Source organism: Diabrotica undecimpunctata, chromosome 3 (assembly GCF_040954645.1).
Source record: "Diabrotica undecimpunctata isolate CICGRU chromosome 3, icDiaUnde3, whole genome shotgun sequence".
NCBI classification, from domain to species: Eukaryota; Metazoa; Arthropoda; class Insecta; order Coleoptera; family Chrysomelidae; genus Diabrotica; species Diabrotica undecimpunctata.
Window position 1 is genome coordinate 66,149,611 of NC_092805.1, and position 17,805 is coordinate 66,167,415.

The following is a 17,805-nucleotide window of genomic DNA, read 5'->3' on the forward strand; positions in this document are numbered from 1 at the left end:
CCAAAATTTAACAATAGAAGAGAACAAGTAACCTTCACTCGCCTCCGGATTGGTCATACTCGGTTAACACACGACTACCTACTAAAACGTGCTGATAAACCTGTGTGTGACATGTGTAACATTATTTATTGCAGTACCCCAAGTATAATGTGCAACGCAAAATTTATAACATATCACAACATTAAATAGTGCTCTTGGAAAAGACAGTGATACTAAAAATATTTTCGCCTGTCTCAAAGACTGCAAGCTGTTATCAAAAATCTAATATTTTACTTTGTATAGACTTAGGTTTATTTCTAATTATGTATTGCTATGGTTAATATTCTATTGTTCTAAGTTCTAACTCTTATCACAATCCATGCACGCTAATAACCCTGCGGGGTTGATGCGTCATGTAAGGAAAAAAAATCCAATGAAAAGTGATGCATATATGAGACAAAAATTTTGTATTCCTTAGACATTTTTGATGTGTTTATTATAACTGAGCATTGAGAACTTGACATATCTAACAGCGACAAAAATCATATTCATTTTTACTCAAATTAGAAACGGTTACTTATTTAAACAGGATAAGCCAGAACGACGTTTTGAGTTATATAATACTCTAGTAAATTTTTAACGACATTTAACTATAATGTATTTTTATTTAAAATTGTATCTTTTATATCCTTACGCACCAGACATAGACTGACCATTACACTAGGAATTTGGAGTAAAGATTTTCTTTCAGATAAAACTTTGTCAATGCCAACGAGTTTATTGTCACACTGTATGATTTGAAAAACAATATTAAATATAATAATTTATAGTTTACCCAAACGATACATGCCTTCATTTGCTTCAACCACTGGCATTAAAACATTTCTAGATTTGCCTCTTCCTCTTTCTACATCGAGTATTTTTAGAGCAGAAACGCCAATATTCCATGCGCGAAATTTTTCAGATAACATTCCTTTCATTTTCTTAGCTTCTTAGCTTGGTTTTCCAAACTGCTTTTGGCTTTATGTCGGGTTGAGAGACTTTGCTTTTCTCTGAAACAAGATTTACATATTCTATCTACCAAAGAACTTCGTTCACTGTAAACTGAACAAATATTGTCTGGGACATTCTCGCTTAAACAACTTAAGACATTTTCATCCTCTGCAATGGTATCGTCTTCATGGTGAAATTCGTTAATATTTTTTTCCAAACCCCTGTTCTGTTTCAGTACCCTCTATAACCTATTAAAATTAAACATTGCAGCACGAAAAGACTTTCAAAGTTTTATGGTTTATAACTTTTTTATGTTTAGTCTGACTTGGATTAATTTTTTGCTAGTCTATAAGTTGTAACCATTGAACGATTCATCAGAAACGTTCGGTGCCAATGGGTAACAATATAACTACCTCCTAATGTTGGGAGCCAATGTAGAACAATAAAACTCGCAACTTTCTGTGGGAGCCAATTGTTAGACCTCGTTTAGCTCTGTCTCTCAGGTGTGAGAACGTCTTATCTCATAAATAAATCTGAACAATGAGTTTGGCTGGGACAAATAAACCAAGATATTAACTAATCATTGTACATAAAAATTGAAAATTTTTATATTAAATTAAAATTGAACAAAATCACAAAGCAAATCTTGCCTATAAGCTTTACAAATAGAAAATATGATACTTATGGCAACACTGGATGACTTATTGGCTTCAAAAGATTGCACAATGTAGTGTTTAGTTATTGATGTTGGCTTCACAGGATTGTAGATAGTAGTGGTTAGTTGCTGATGATGCCGTTGAATTTATATACTTTCATCTTCAGGCGGCCATTAGATTCTTTTTATTGCTGCATAATCGACAATATGCTGCAGAATTCTTCAGACAGAAAGGCAAATAAAACATAGGCTAAAAAACTAAAAAAAATAGCCATATGTTAGCCACTGCATGTGGTTTATAATATTTCCTTACCATATGAAAATTAAAACTAATTAAAATATTAAATAACAAATAGCAAATTGACAAGGATAAAATGAATATAATTATTATTAAATAAATTATTTAAATTATACTTAAGATATACTAACTGCATATGGGAATAATATATTGAAAAATAAAACGTGGTTGTAGTTTAGGTTAAGACAAATGCGAAATTATAAAAAGACATTGAATAGTACAGGTCCAAAAAGAGCTAAGTCACCAAATGTTTATTTTGTACAAAACAAAGTTTAAATTTTAAAACCAGTTATTGATAAATTATTGATGTTTATCATGAATCCTGTTGATTAGATCAGTTACTTGAGAAATTAATGAGACACACATAAGAAATTAAACTTAAAATAATATTACGCAAAATAGAATATAAACTTTAATAGGTCAAACCACCAAACATTATTGATCTTCTTCTTCAACCTTAAGTAATCCAACTTTGGACATATGCCTCCCCCAAATCAATCCAGTGTTTTCTATTTTGCGCCACTTGCTTCCAGTTGTGTCCTCCGATCTTCTTAATATCATCAGCCCATCTCATTTGTGGCCTTTCTCTGCTTCTCTTTCCTAACCATAGTCTCCATTGTTGTATTTCATGGTTCCATCTTTTATCCTTTAGTCGGGCATTGTGTCCTGCGAAGCTCCATTTTAATTTGGCAGCATGTTCTCCTGTATTACTTTGGTTTTGCTTCTAATCCATTTGTTTGTTTTTTTCTCTATAAGTCTCACTCCGAGCATTGATCTTTCCATCGCTCTTTGTGCTTTTACTATTTTATCCATATTAGACTTGGTCAGTGTCCACGTCTGTAAACCATACGTGAGTATAGGGAGGATACACTGATCGTAAATTCTGGTTTTCAAATATTGTTCTATTTTAGTGCTTTTCAAGATCCAACTCAGTTTTCCAAATCCTGCCCATGCTAACCTTATTCTTCTTGTAATTTCAGCAGTTTGATTTTCTTTGTTAACTTTCATTATCTGTCCCAGGTAGATGTATTTCCTTACTGTTTCTAAATTTATGTCGTTCAACGGTATCTCTCTAATGTTCGGTGTATTTGTCATTATTTTTGTTTTTTCCAAGTTCATCTTAAGACCTACTTTTTCCAAAGCTTGAAATAGTTGCGTCATCATGGTCTGTAGTTCTTCGAAACTTGTAGCAAATATTACAATGTCATCAGCGTATCTCAAATGACTTAGTTTTCTTCCATTGACATTTATTCCTTTATCTACCCCGTTAATATCTTTGAACACGTCTTCCAGTCCAAGTGTGAATAGCTTTGGTGAGATAACATCTCCCTGGTGAACTCCTCTGGCTTATTATTAAATTGGAAATTATTTGCCTAAAGGGGCCAGATGAAAAAAAAAACAAGTTAAAATGACAAGTAAACAAAAGTTAATATGAAACAATTCTAATTCTTGGGCAGGTTATCAAAAAATTGTTTTGCTTCTTCCCTACAGAATCGTTCCAAATCTTGTAGGCATTTAAATTTTTTTTTTTTTTTAGCTGAGATTGGTGTCAAACCTAAAAATAATATTTAATAATAATATTTCAAGATATTAATATTTTTTTTACCTGAATAAGAATATGGAGGAAGGGCAAATTCATTTTGTAGTAGCACAAGTCCCTTTTGCTTACTTTTTTTTCCTTTACTATTGCTGACTCCCATGCTCCATTATAGGACTCCTGGTGATATTTTTTTTTTGGGAGGTGAGAATCTTCAAAAAGACCATCTGGGAAGGTGTCCCAGGTGTGTCGGATTCAGTCCGGCACGCTTCACCGCGTGGCGAGGCCGCCTACCGACAAACTCACCCCCTCTTCTTCCAGCCGACGGGTCAGTAACCCCACTTAGCGTGCATGTCTGACCCGCCGACCTTACTCCTAATTCCCTCTGGCACTTTTCGCGTACATTCCATTGGTTTGGCGGCCACCTATCCTCCCCCCTCCGTAAAAGCATCGCGGCAGACTGGTCGGTGAAGTGACCGTCCGGCGCAACTCATTCGCGGGTCGGGCGACTGGGCTGCCCTCCCTCCATGATGGAACTAGCCAGACAGAACCAGTTGGTAATTAAGAGTAACGCCAAATATTCTATTTTCATCAATTCATTAATTCAATACACACATTCATTCAAAACTCAAGATTTAAAACACGGAGGCAGTCGGCATAGGTTGGATGTAAAAGGTCCTCCCCTGCTAACTGCCCCAGGACGGACACGGGTAGAACAAGGAAAACATAAATCAAAACAGAAACAAAACAAGAAACACAAGAGGCACTCAGTGTGAGTCGAATGTAAAAGTCCTTGCCTTACTGAATATCTCTTAAGACATACACCACAGTTAAACAAAATTAGAGTAAAAACGGTAATTATTAATGAAATTGGTAAATAAATAGATAAAACAGAATAAATAAAATAAAATAAGGGCAGTCAACGTAGTTTGGATGTAAAGGGTCCTCCCCTGCTGACTGCCTTACGTGACACAAACACGTTAAAAAATAAATAGTGACGATCGGTCATCCCGCTTGCAGACGCCTCTCTTTTTCCTCTTTGTGTTTGATTGTCTTGGAAACAAAAGCAATGATCAGGTCGAAGTCTCTCTTGCTATCGACAGCTTTATCGATTAACTCGTGAGGCTCGCCTAGAGGGGATCCAAGACCCAGCTGTAGCTCGGTACGCCCCATTGATGTATTTCTAATACCTCGGATTGGACGTGAACTGAAAGGACATTTCTTCAAATAATCTGTTTTAGTATTAAAAAACTTCGTCCATGCTCGAAAGTAGGATTGATCTATTTCCAAAATGTGAAATGGCGATGGTTTTGCACGAGCACTTCTAAAAATTTCAACCTAATCTGAAAAAATCTCAGCTCGTTGTTTGGAGTTTATATATATATATATATATATATATATATATATATATATATATATATATATATATATATATATATATATATATATATATATATATATATATGTTTGTCCCACAAATAGGGAAATTTCCACACAAATAAGGAAAAATACCCACAAAAAGGGGGGCGTAGGAAATTTCGACACTAAGCAGGTAGCGACTAAAATTTAATGGCAATTTTCGACACCAGCCCCAATTCCCGTTTTTATCTTACAGGTATATTCGACACCAAATAAATATAGCTGCGACATAAATAAAATACCATAATTAATTAATTTATTTATTTCTTTATAACTGTAATAATATCTAAATATAATACAACTATAATATTATAATACAACTATAATATTATTATAGTACCTAATTTTTGTACATTTTACCGTTAATATACTTGTATACAATGATTTATTTGCTATTATAGGAATGATAAGATACAGCTTTTATAAAATCTAACCTACGTATTTGTTGGGATCGTAGTTTATCCATCATTTTCTCCAAAAATGCCAATTTAGCCTTAACAGTAGTATCTTTGATTTTTGCTGGTATATGTAAACTATTTATTTTGACATAAGTGTCTACTTGAAATTCTTTTAACTTTTCAATAAAAATAAAAATAGAAGGATGTGTTGAATATGTAACGTTAGGCACCAATTTGTAACGTTCCAACGAACATTCATTGGGTGCCAATTTGTAACCCTTCGAGGCTCAATTTATAACATCCCAACGTTGAGCTGCTGTTGTCAACTTGTAACCGCAAACCTTAGTTTGCTGCTACAATCCGACTAACATCACTAATAACGTTGGAGTGACAAATCGTTTCCCGTTGGGACCAATTTTTAACGTCATAACCCCTAATGTATCAATTGCAAAATTGCTACATGAGACGTTATACGAAACACTCCCTGGCTAGCTCACTCAGGACGTGAATATGGCCTACTCTGGAGCAACACACGCAAACAAGTAAAAAGAAGAAACAATACACAGTTAAATTAACACATGTTTATTAAAATATTAAAAAAAATGAGAGAAAAATACATGTTTAAATATATTGAATTTAAATAAAAATTATTTGACTTCTTGCTACAGTGTTACATTATAGTAAGGAAAAATGCTTGTCACCAAATCCTAGGTTTTATCCTGGTCTTTTCTGCTATGGTTGTTAGCAAGCCATGTGGTTAGTTGTGGATTTTCTTGCCCTGGAGTCAACTCTCCTATTGGAATGATAGTGTCATTCTCAGGCCGGTTGGTCTTCTGGATGTTAATATAAATTGACCCGCACCTGAGAAATGTATCCCGGAGGTTGACTAAAATGAAGAAAAACACACCTTGCTTCAGAAAATGGTGAAACCAAAATGAGAGACCTTGCTTGGGGGATGAATAGGTGACCAATCAAATTTAACAAAATTTTATCATTATTCACCCAAGCAAGTCGAGAAACAATTCATATTTATGTAGCAAATAAGTAAAAGTAAGGATATATAATCTTTTTAAGCAAATGGTAATTACTTTTTACTACTGAAATATTCTAATATTAATTACAAAGCGGATTCGGTAAAAATGACAAGATATATTTATTGAAAAGTTAGATAATTTAGAATTTAAAAACATTTCTATATAGAAATGGTAGTTTGTCAAAAGTTAATTATTATTAAAATCAAAAGATATTATTAAGGATTTAAATTCAATATTTAAAACTGTAAAAATATTCGTAAAACTTTTACATACTATATTAAAGAAACTATATATTTCTTATTGCTAGTTTTTATATAAAATAAAAAAAACGTAAGAAATATCCACAAAAATATGTACCTACCTACTTACATATGATAATCATAAATAATGAGATTAGAATTTTCAAAGTTAAAATTATAAAAAGATTTTTATACAACAGGTAGAATCAGGAAACCGATAAAATATATTAAACTCTTACCTCCTAATTCAGGAGACGACACAACAATTGATTATACTTTTACAAAAGTCATGAAGAAAATCGACATTTTTAGAAATAAAAGCCATTATATCGACTTTTGTATCGAACGGGAAGGGGGAAATGTCAACAAAAAGGAGTCTTTGTCACTAGCATTAAACTAACCAGAGAATAAAGATGGCACCTCTCGTTCCAAAGTAACAGAAATAGAGATGAAAATAAAATTCATTCTTTAGAAACTTGAGAAAAAGATAAAAATGATGATTATTAAGAAAATAGGAAAGGTAGATACTGAAATATATATATATATATATATATATATATATATATATATATATATATATATATATATATAAAGAAGATAGATTTGGACGCCAACTCGTTTTTATACCAAATACCAGTAAAAATGAAAAGAGAATAATGAATCAATTAAGTAACGACATAATTCTGATACAATCTATATCTGAGAAAATATATAGAAAAATAAGAGATACAATGGAGGATATAGAAGAATATGAATTATGACAGAAGATATGGAAATTGGAGAATAGAATTAACGCAATATATTAACATAAGAAAGAAAGCAGGCAATGTAGCAGTTATAACGCTACACACTTCCACCACCCAGTAGAAAAATTTCTAAAGTACCTTGAGAAATTTTTCTCATCACTAAACTCATTATATGTTATGATCATCAAAATAATAATAAAGGTAATCTTTACCAAATAATAAAGTTATCTAGATACCTAGATATAGGTATAATAACTTGTAAGTTTAGGTACTATTATTTAAACAAAATAAAGTGAAAATGGTTAACTTGTGATAAGATATAATATACCTAAGTCAAAAAAAATAAATGACTATCACCCAACCAATTTTAGTATCCGTTAAACTAAAATTTTAACTACATAATTATAAACTATGTATTACAGTATTGTAATACTATATACACTAAATGACTTTAGAGTGAGCACTCTGGGTATTATTTCATCCCCAACGAATTATAGTATTCGTCACACTAAAATTGTAAGGTAAATAATCCTATGCTATACCTTATAGCAATTCCTTACAAGGCTTTAGAGTTAATACTCAGGATAATATTTTATCCCAACGAATTATAGTATTCGTCACACTAAAATTATGAGGCAAATATTTATGTGCTATACATTGTAGCAGCATGTAACAGGGCTTTAGAGTTAATACTCAGGGAAATATTTTATCCCAACGAATTATAGTATTCGTCACACTAAAATTGGTCGTAGACCAAGAGGGAGAAAAGCTACGTTAAGGGTTATCCGCAATCTTTGGTACTGTTCATCGATTATACACTGGGCCGATTGAAATCATGTTGGTATGAACGCAGTAGCTCATAATCCATGGTTAAACCTCGAAAGCGCTCCTCAGAGACGACAGTCCTGTGTACTATGAACCCCCCGACGCCATACCCTAAAGACAACCTTACCATTAAAGGAAGATCCAGTGGTATAAATGTACATCTCCACCACAGTTCGGTCCCATATATATGTAATTACATAAATATCATACAAAAACAACTAATATGGGGACGATGTATCTATCACTCATGGAGATAAACATCGTTAGAAAGACATTCTTTCAAGAATGTTAGTTCTTAAGGGAAGCTAATTTTAAACCAAGGTAATTATGATATTAGCAATATCACTAGATATGCATATAATCATTAAGTTATAAACGATAAGATATCATAATCATCAGTAATGCAGTAGGTATATAAATCCAAATATTAGTTATCATAATACTAATCTAGATTTTAGTTGCATATATTGCATGAGATAGTATGAGTAGAACATTATAAGCAGTTAAGAAAGATAAGGTAAACATCAAAATATAAAAGAAATAAGTAAAAATTTAGTAAGATCAATCTAGACATCTATTAAGTATAAAATTTACACAAGATGAAAAGAAAACTGAACAAAATTATACTCAGTTGAACTGAAGAAGAAAAATTAGTCATAAATATACTTTGATTTAAATCCAAACGTTATACACCTGTTAGAATAATAAAGTAATCTATACAGAAAAATTGTACAGAGCAAAGTTATACAAGAGGGTATAAAAAACAAAACCTTTCCATTGTCATTTCAAAAAGACACAACCCTACACCAGATTTCTAAATAGTAGTATGCATAAGGTTAAATCTACCTTGTAAATGCAATAAAAAAAATTTCATTAAAATATAACACTCAAGAAAAAGAAAATTCATTGTAGTTATGCATTGATGAGGGCAATCATTGTGAACTAAATCAGAGAAACTTATTATGACTAAACTTCAATAGACAGTATGGTCTGGAAACAATTACATTGTTTATTAAAGATAAGAAGATAATGAGAATGAATTCTCGGCATATTGCATATGCATATTTATGGACTAAGGCAAGTCAATAAAACAGCAAATTGACATTAAGCTAGTATAAGATAAAGTAATTTTTGTACCAAATAGTATCAAAAATTAAAGGTAGGTAAATATCAAGATAATTAAGTAACACAAGTAATTTTGATTGTCAGATAAAGATAAGTATATTCTTCACAATACCTAGTAAGTCAAAGTTCTACACAAAAGACATTAAAGATACTGCATAAAATTTGGCTTACTTATGATAAAGGAAAATACAAAGCAAAGATAAGATAAGTTGTGGTAATATCATATAAAATTGCTATAACACTAAACACTATCCAGGGATCTACACAAAAGAAATAGAACTAGAACTGCATAAATATAGACGTATGTATTTAAAATGTTAAAGACAATTCAAATGCAATCAAAAACTTCAAAGCTTCATAATCTTACACCAGAGGTTTCTATAAAAGAAGATATATGCATAAGATTACTTTCACTCCAAAAGATAAAGAATTATGCCTAACGCAACACCCCTAATGGGTAAATGGAAAATATTAACGCCCTTGTTAATAGTTTTCCTGCAGTGACCTCAAGTCCCGCGAAGATAAATCATCCTAGGCAATTTTTATGTGCTTGTCCGAACAAATCTCATATTTGAACCCACTCAACGGAAAAACAAGACACTTGCACTAGGTATGAAAATTAGACATAAGTTATTACCGCAATAGTTTAATAACACCATAAAGGTAATACAAGTAGCTAACTTGCAAAGGTAAGAGATAATGTGTTATTAAACGAAGATAAAGATAAGTAAATAACAATCAAACTTGTGAAAGGTAGTAGATAAATTTTCTAGCAAAGGTTCTCATAACTAAATATTTTATTGAAAAGTCCATAAATAACGAAGATATTTGTTAACGCAGGTAATAAAAATATGTATAAGCTTAACAAAAGAGATAAGAAGATAATTTAAAATATATGCAATACAAGATATATGTAAGTTTAAATTACACTTAAAGGTAAGATATAATAGTATAACTGCAAGTTTTACTCAAAAGATATATTTTTAATATGCATTACTGATTTTCATCGTCACTAGAATCAGTGACATCTAATTTGATATCCCTGACATGAAAATTTCCAAGATCATTTCCATCTAGATCCTTTAAATTGTAGACTAATTTAGACAAAACTTTATTGACAATACAGGGGACAAATTTTGGCGCTAGTTTTGCAGAGAAATCATCGACAGCTTTTGATAGGACAAAATTTTTCTTCCAGACTTTATCACCAACGTGATATTTGACATCACGTCTACGAAGGTTATACCTGCTAGAATTCGTCGCATAAGAGTGACGTATTCTCTTTTGCACTTCTTTGAAAATAGAAGACATATTTTCTAGTGGTCTTGGGTCGAATAGCTTGTTATTAATATTAATGACATTGCTTGCTTTGTCTTCTATTGCACCAAAGAAGGAACCGTCCAAAGGGATATTTCTGGCAAAAGTTAGAAACGAAGGACTAAATTGTGTAACTTCGTGTTTGGCTAGGCGAATAGCCTGGGCAATCTTAAAGATTTCTTTGTCCCAATCTTTATGATTATCATGTATAAAAGAACGAATAGCTGTTACGATAGCCCCACGTTGGGCGCCAATTTGTAACGTTAGGCACCAATTTGTAACGTTCCAACGAACATTCATTGGGTGCCAATTTGTAACCCTTCGAGGCTCAATTTATAACATCCCAACGTTGAGCTGCTGTTGTCAACTTGTAACCGCAAACCTTAGTTTGCTGCTACAATCCGACTAACATCACTAATAACGTTGGAGTGACAAATCGTTTCCCGTTGGGACCAATTTTTAACGTCATAACCCCTAATGTATCAATTGCAAAATTGCTACATGAGACGTTATACGAAACACTCCCTGGCTAGCTCACTCAGGACGTGAATATGGCCTACTCTGGAGCAACACACGCAAACAAGTAAAAAGAAGAAACAATACACAGTTAAATTAACACATGTTTATTAAAATATTAAAAAAAATGAGAGAAAAATACATGTTTAAATATATTGAATTTAAATAAAAATTATTTGACTTCTTGCTACAGTGTTACATTATAGTAAGGAAAAATGCTTGTCACCAAATCCTAGGTTTTATCCTGGTCTTTTCTGCTATGGTTGTTAGCAAGCCATGTGGTTAGTTGTGGATTTTCTTGCCCTGGAGTCAACTCTCCTATTGGAATGATAGTGTCATTCTCAGGCCGGTTGGTCTTCTGGATGTTAATATAAATTGACCCGCACCTGAGAAATGTATCCCGGAGGTTGACTAAAATGAAGAAAAACACACCTTGCTTCAGAAAATGGTGAAACCAAAATGAGAGACCTTGCTTGGGGGATGAATAGGTGACCAATCAAATTTAACAAAATTTTATCATTATTCACCCAAGCAAGTCGAGAAACAATTCTTATTTATGTAGCAAATAAGTAAAAATAAGGATATATAATCTTTTTAAGCAAATGGTAATTACTTTTTACTACTGAAATATTCTAATATTAATTACAAAGCGGATTCGGTAAAAATAACAAGATATATTTATTGAAAAGTTAGATAATTTAGAATTTAAAAACATTTGTATATAGAAATGGTAGTTTGTCAAAAGTTAATTATTATTAAAATCAAAAGATATTATTAAGGATTTAAATTCAATATTTAAAACTGTAAAAATATTCGTAAAACTTTTACATACTATCTTAAAGAAACTATATATTTCTTATTGCTAGTTTTTATATAAAATAAAAAAAAACGTAAGAAATATCCACAAAAATATGTACCTACCTACTTACATATGATAATCATAAATAATGAGATTAGAATTTTCAAAGTTAAAATTATAAAAAGATTTTTATACAACAGGTAGAATCAGGAAACCGATAAAATATATTAAACTCTTACCTCCTAATTCAGGAGACGACACAACAATTGATTATACTTTTACAAAAGTCATGAAGAAAATCGACATTTTTAGAAATAAAAGCCATTATATCGACTTTTGTATCGAACGGGAAGGGGGAAATGTCAACAAAAAGGAGTCTTTGTCACTAGCATTAAACTAAACAGAGAATAAAGATGGCACCTCTCGTTCCAAAGTAACAGAAATAGAGATGAAAATAAAATTCATTCTTTGGAAACTTGAGAAAAAGATAAAAATGATGATTATTAAGAAAATAGGAAAGGTAGATACTGAAATATATATATATATATATATATATATATATATATATATATATATATATATATATATATAAATATATATATATATATATATATATATATATATATATATATATATATATATATATATATATATATATATAAAGAAGATAGATTTGGACGCCAACTCGTTTTTATACCAAATACCAGTAAAAATGAAAAGAGAATAATGAATCAATTAAGTAACGACATAATTCTGATACAATCTATATCTGAGAAAATATATAGAAAAATAAGAGATACAATGGAGGATATAGAAGAATATGAATTATGACAGAAGATATGGAAATTGGAGAATAGAATTAACGCAATATATTAACATAAGAAAGAAAGCGGGCAATGTAGCAGTTATAACGCTACAAATAAAAAGAAGAATTAAATTTCGAATGAAAGGATTCACAGGCATTTGTGGTCCTCGCAATAGACGGATTCTGATTAGACCATATGTGTGGTTGAAATAGAGCGCTATCGAAAATGTAATTTTCCAGTAAATAATCTGCATATATATCAAGTGTTGCGTTTATAGGTTTATATGACATTAAATCATAAAGAAAGCATTCTTCAACTTCTGCTGGATTTAAATAATTTAAACCAAACGTATGCCTTAACCATTTTCCAATTTCTGAATTTGTATCCTTATATTCTTGTACCAAACCCAAAGATTGAATTTTTTTAAACCAGTTTTGGTGTAAGTGAAAACGGCATCCACTAATTTTTGCATTGGGTCACATATACAATAAAGCACAGTGAATTGCTTTTTCAAAGTCCACAACTATTTCAGTTGGCTCTAATGATAATTGAAATGTTTCAAAAATCTTAGACCTTAATAAAGAAAATAAATTTTTGTATGTCATTGACAATTTGTCCTTTAACAAACAGTATGCTAAAGGAACATAATGTCCATTTTCCAAGCCATGTATAGTAAATAATTGGTACTGTATGAAAATGTACCATCCATATACAAAGTTTTTAATTTACACAACAAACGAATATTTGTCTCGCATGAAAATACAATTACATTTAATTCAGGATGATTTAAAAACAAAAAAACTTTCATTGCGACAGGTTTTAGGAGAATAATTACTAACCGCGTTATGGACTTCTGATATGCTTCTTGGTAACGGACCTGGTAACAGTTTACGACGACAGTTGTAAATGTTCTTTCTTATGCTAGCTATGTCAGGAACCGTCAGCAAATTGGCATCACACTCAGCAACAGCAGTTCTTGTAATTTTGGCAGGCTTTTCCGATATGTCCTCTTGGGCTTTTCTTTTACATGCATGGGTTACCATCTTTACTTCAAGCTTTTTTGGATCGGCTTCATGATTATGTACCAAATCACTTCTTGTGATGGTGAGGTCCTCACAGCCTATTGTAAACACTTTTGCGGAACACTTAGTGTTTCTTTGGATGCAGCGCCAAAATATCTCGCCGCTTTTTAACACTTTCTGTTTCGAGAACGAATGATCCTCCACCACTAATAAATCTCGACCACGGGAACTTTTTATCAAACTCATTTTTTAAATATCCGTATACGTGCACAAGTCAACGTCAAACAAGAAATAAATTACAACTGAAATAATTTAGTCACAAGTACACAAGTGCCACGCCCCCCGCCGTGAAAATAAATATTGGGAAAACCCGCTTGTCCTGCTTGGGTGCAAATGTCCATCGCCGCTAATTACCTACCTACCTGCTTTACGCCGCGGTGTAGAAATTTTCTATAATAAAATTTGACCCTTCGATTACCCCAGGTACAAAGACAATTTGGTGTCGAAAGTTCGCCCGCCGAAATAGGGAAAGAAACTTTAACATAATTAAGTATACGTGTATTGTGGAGAATATAATGCAAAAAATAAAACATGGTGAAATTTTTATTTTGCCCCCCACACTAGGACTCGTAGGGTTTTGAACATCTTTTGAATGTTTAAGTCTTCAGGTAAGTATAATTTTTTACTATCATTTACACTGTAGTGTGCAAGAACGTGGAATTCCAATTTTCTAGGATGTTTTTTATTTTCTCCCCTTTTATCTTTAGGGACGACTCTAGTAATTTTGAGTGAATTTTGTAATATCTCTAATTTTTTTCTTTATTTCAGGAATAGACATAAAAGCTTGTCTACAAATATTTATTTCTTTAAGCTAATATCAGTGCTAAAACGTACCCTGTAAGAATATGCAGCACTTCTCAAATTTGCTTCGTCTTCATCTTTCCTAGGCCTTCTTCGGCGAATAGGGAGTACTGTAATAAATCCACATAAGTATGAGTTCTGATTATTAACAGAAGTCATTTTGTGTTAAAATCCTGATACAATCCTGTACAGTTTTTCTTTTTTTCTTCAGGTACATTTTGAAAACATTATTTACGACAATTACAAGTTGCACCTACCTCGTGACTCTGCAATCTAATTTTTCTCATGACATCTCTCATTCTGCCGTGCTTTTTTCTCTGTTTTGATTCATTCTGTCTAGGTACTACTTTAGTCTCATTTTCACTACTATTGTTTTTTATATTCATGGTTATTTACTTTAAATCACTTGGAAAACAATGAAAATACTAGCTTAACTGACGAACCTAACTCTAAGCTGCGCGTATTAGATCAACGTCTATGAGCTGTTTACATGGACTTTACCCTTTTAGGACCTGTCTGATGGGGACTTGCCCCCTATTGGCGGAGTACGCGTAAATTATAATTAGCATTTCACGGGAACTAGGTGCTTTTAGGACGTGCAACCAGCCGCTGAACACTTCTTCTCTGTTAAAATTGCTACAAGATAGCACCACTAGATCGATTTATGAAAAATTGCGACTTACCCTCTTTTGAACCTGTACCCTTCAATATATAAAAAATATATATCAACTAGAAATATTAGTACTCACCCCAGGCAAAGATTTAATATTTAAATGAATTTTCAATAAAAGCACCAGCTTAAATATGCAAAAGACAATATGAAAAAAAAATCCACCTGTACATTTGAAATGACAATGAGAGGTGACATGACAGAGCAAAGTTGCCAACTAACGGATACACTGTCGATTGAGGTGAGGCATATATATTTATATGTTCCATGTCTGTGAAATAAAATAGACTAGAGTCAAATATAGGAAATATAACTGAAATAAATGAACATTGAAAATAAGAAAGAAAGATTAAATAAGATATTTAGTTGATAGAAGAATTGGGCGCCAACTACTTTTAAAATAAAAATGGTAAAATGAAAGTTAAAGTTAATAAATAAATAGAATCATAAGAAATTTAAATAAAATAATTATTAAACGAAAAATAACAAACATGTGACGTTTATAACGTTACAAAGTTGAACTAAAAAAATATGAACCAAGTTGTAATTTCGAGATTAAGTAAGTTTTGTAATACTCTATTTTTATAATCCAGTACGGTTTTTTGAGTAAGTTTAAAAACATATCATACCTCTTTAGGTAACGAAAAAGATTTAAGTCAAACTTTGATTTTATATACAAATTGAACAAATCTCAAGCCTTTTGTCCAGTTTTTAGTTTTTTAATAGCTCCTATTCGCCATAAACATATTCAGGATGTCCTGCTTCGCTTGCTGTACACTTCCTTGAACTTCCTTGCACAATTCGGAGTCCATTTCACACCAAACAAAACTGGAGAACAATACGATTACTGAATTCTCGACCTAGTTCAAATAAAATGATACATACGTAACCTAAATGTTTACAGAACTGGCTGTACTCAACGTTGTCTAATTTTAAGATGGTTATATTATACGAAGCTTCCCGCGATGCTTAATAGCCAAGTAAGTTACATGTAGCGTATCAAAAACTTCCACTACTTTAGCAAAATATCCTATGTTTGTGTCCTCGTTGGCGACAGGAGCAATAAGCCTTTCTACATAACCAATTATATACCAATTATACACAGTTTTTAAATAATACTGTAATGGCAATTTAGGTTTTTCATCTTTCGTTACTTTTAATGATTTTAAAAAAATACTGTATTGCGTAGAATTCATACAACACAGATGACACCAATTCACAGAACATTTCATTAAATCGTTCTTTCAAACACTACATCATCCATTTTCTTACGATATCTGATCTGATCTAATACGATATATCACGTAGCAGATTATTGCATCATTCAAGCACCCTTGCAGAGGAATATGCAGAGGTACTATACGTGAAATTCAATCCTAACTGTCTTTTTCTATCTTTATTTACTCTTTATGGATCTAAGAAACCAGTTCACGAAAGGTTTTTGCTTAAATAAATTGATGCGAAGTTGCGAAATGCAATTTTGGAATCCCCATGTCGTTCCTTTTATCGTCTGTTTTGCTTTGTAATTTATAGATGGCACAGATTTAAGCAAAAGTCTGAAGTTTGGTTTTGACAACCAAGATTTCTATATTTAGATCTTCGGATTTCTACTTTTTTCATCATCATCCATGGCGCTACAACTCTTCGTGAGTCTTTGCCGCGTTTACTATTGCCTTCCATGTTTGTCGCTCCTGTGCCAGTTATTCCCATTGTCGCACTCCCATTTTCTCTAGATCTTCTTTGACTGCATCTTTCCACCTTTTTCTAGGCCGCCCTACAGACCTTCTTCCCTCTGGCCTTTCCCAGAACACATTATTTATAAGGCGATTGTCGTTACTGCGTATCACATGCCCTGTCCATCTGAGTCTATTGGCCTTTATATATCTGACTAGATTTTCTTTTCCGAATAGAGACTCTAGCTCGTTATTGTATCTGCCCCTCCATTCGTTTGTCACGCTGTCTCTGCAAGGGCCATATATCATTTGAAGAATTTTACGTTCCCACATCAACAATTTATTTATTTCTCTTTTTGTTAGCGTCCAAGTTTCGCTTCCATACGCGACTGCTGGTCGTATTATGGTCTTATATATCCGGATTTTTGTACCTCGTGAAAGTAGTTTTGACGTCATTAGATGTTGCATTGCAAAGAAAGATCTGTTTCCTGCCATTATTCTCGTTTCAACTTCTTGCTCTAATTTGTTGTCATTTGTGATTGTTGCTCCTAGATATTTAAATTCTTTAACCACTACGAAGTTGTGATCATTTATAGTAAGGTTTTGCCTTATTCGCCGGCGTTCTTGTTTTGAGACGACCATGTATTTTGTTTTGTCCTCATTTATTTTTAGACCGATGTTTAATGCAGCTTCTTCAAAGCTCGAGAAAATATCCTTAATTTCTAATGTTGATTGTGCTACTGCGACATATTCTAAGGCCAGGTTAAACAACAATGGGGACAACGGATCTCCCTGTCTCAGTCCAGAATTTACGTAGAAAGCATTTGATATTTCTCCCCCTATTCTAGCTTGTGCAAAAGAGTTACTTACACACATTTGTGTTACCGCAGCTA

General features: G+C 32.3%; 1 long non-coding RNA gene across 1 annotated transcript in view; it reads right to left on the reverse strand.

Moving 5' to 3' along the window:
- Positions 1 to 1,724: 1,724 nt before the first annotated feature.
- LOC140435628 (uncharacterized) overlaps positions 1,725 to 17,805 on the reverse strand; it is a 61,037-nt gene continuing 44,956 nt past the window's right edge. The window contains exon 3 of the long non-coding RNA XR_011950201.1: positions 1,725 to 1,885. This is a non-coding gene — a long non-coding RNA (uncharacterized lncRNA). The remainder of the gene's footprint in view (positions 1,886 to 17,805) is intronic.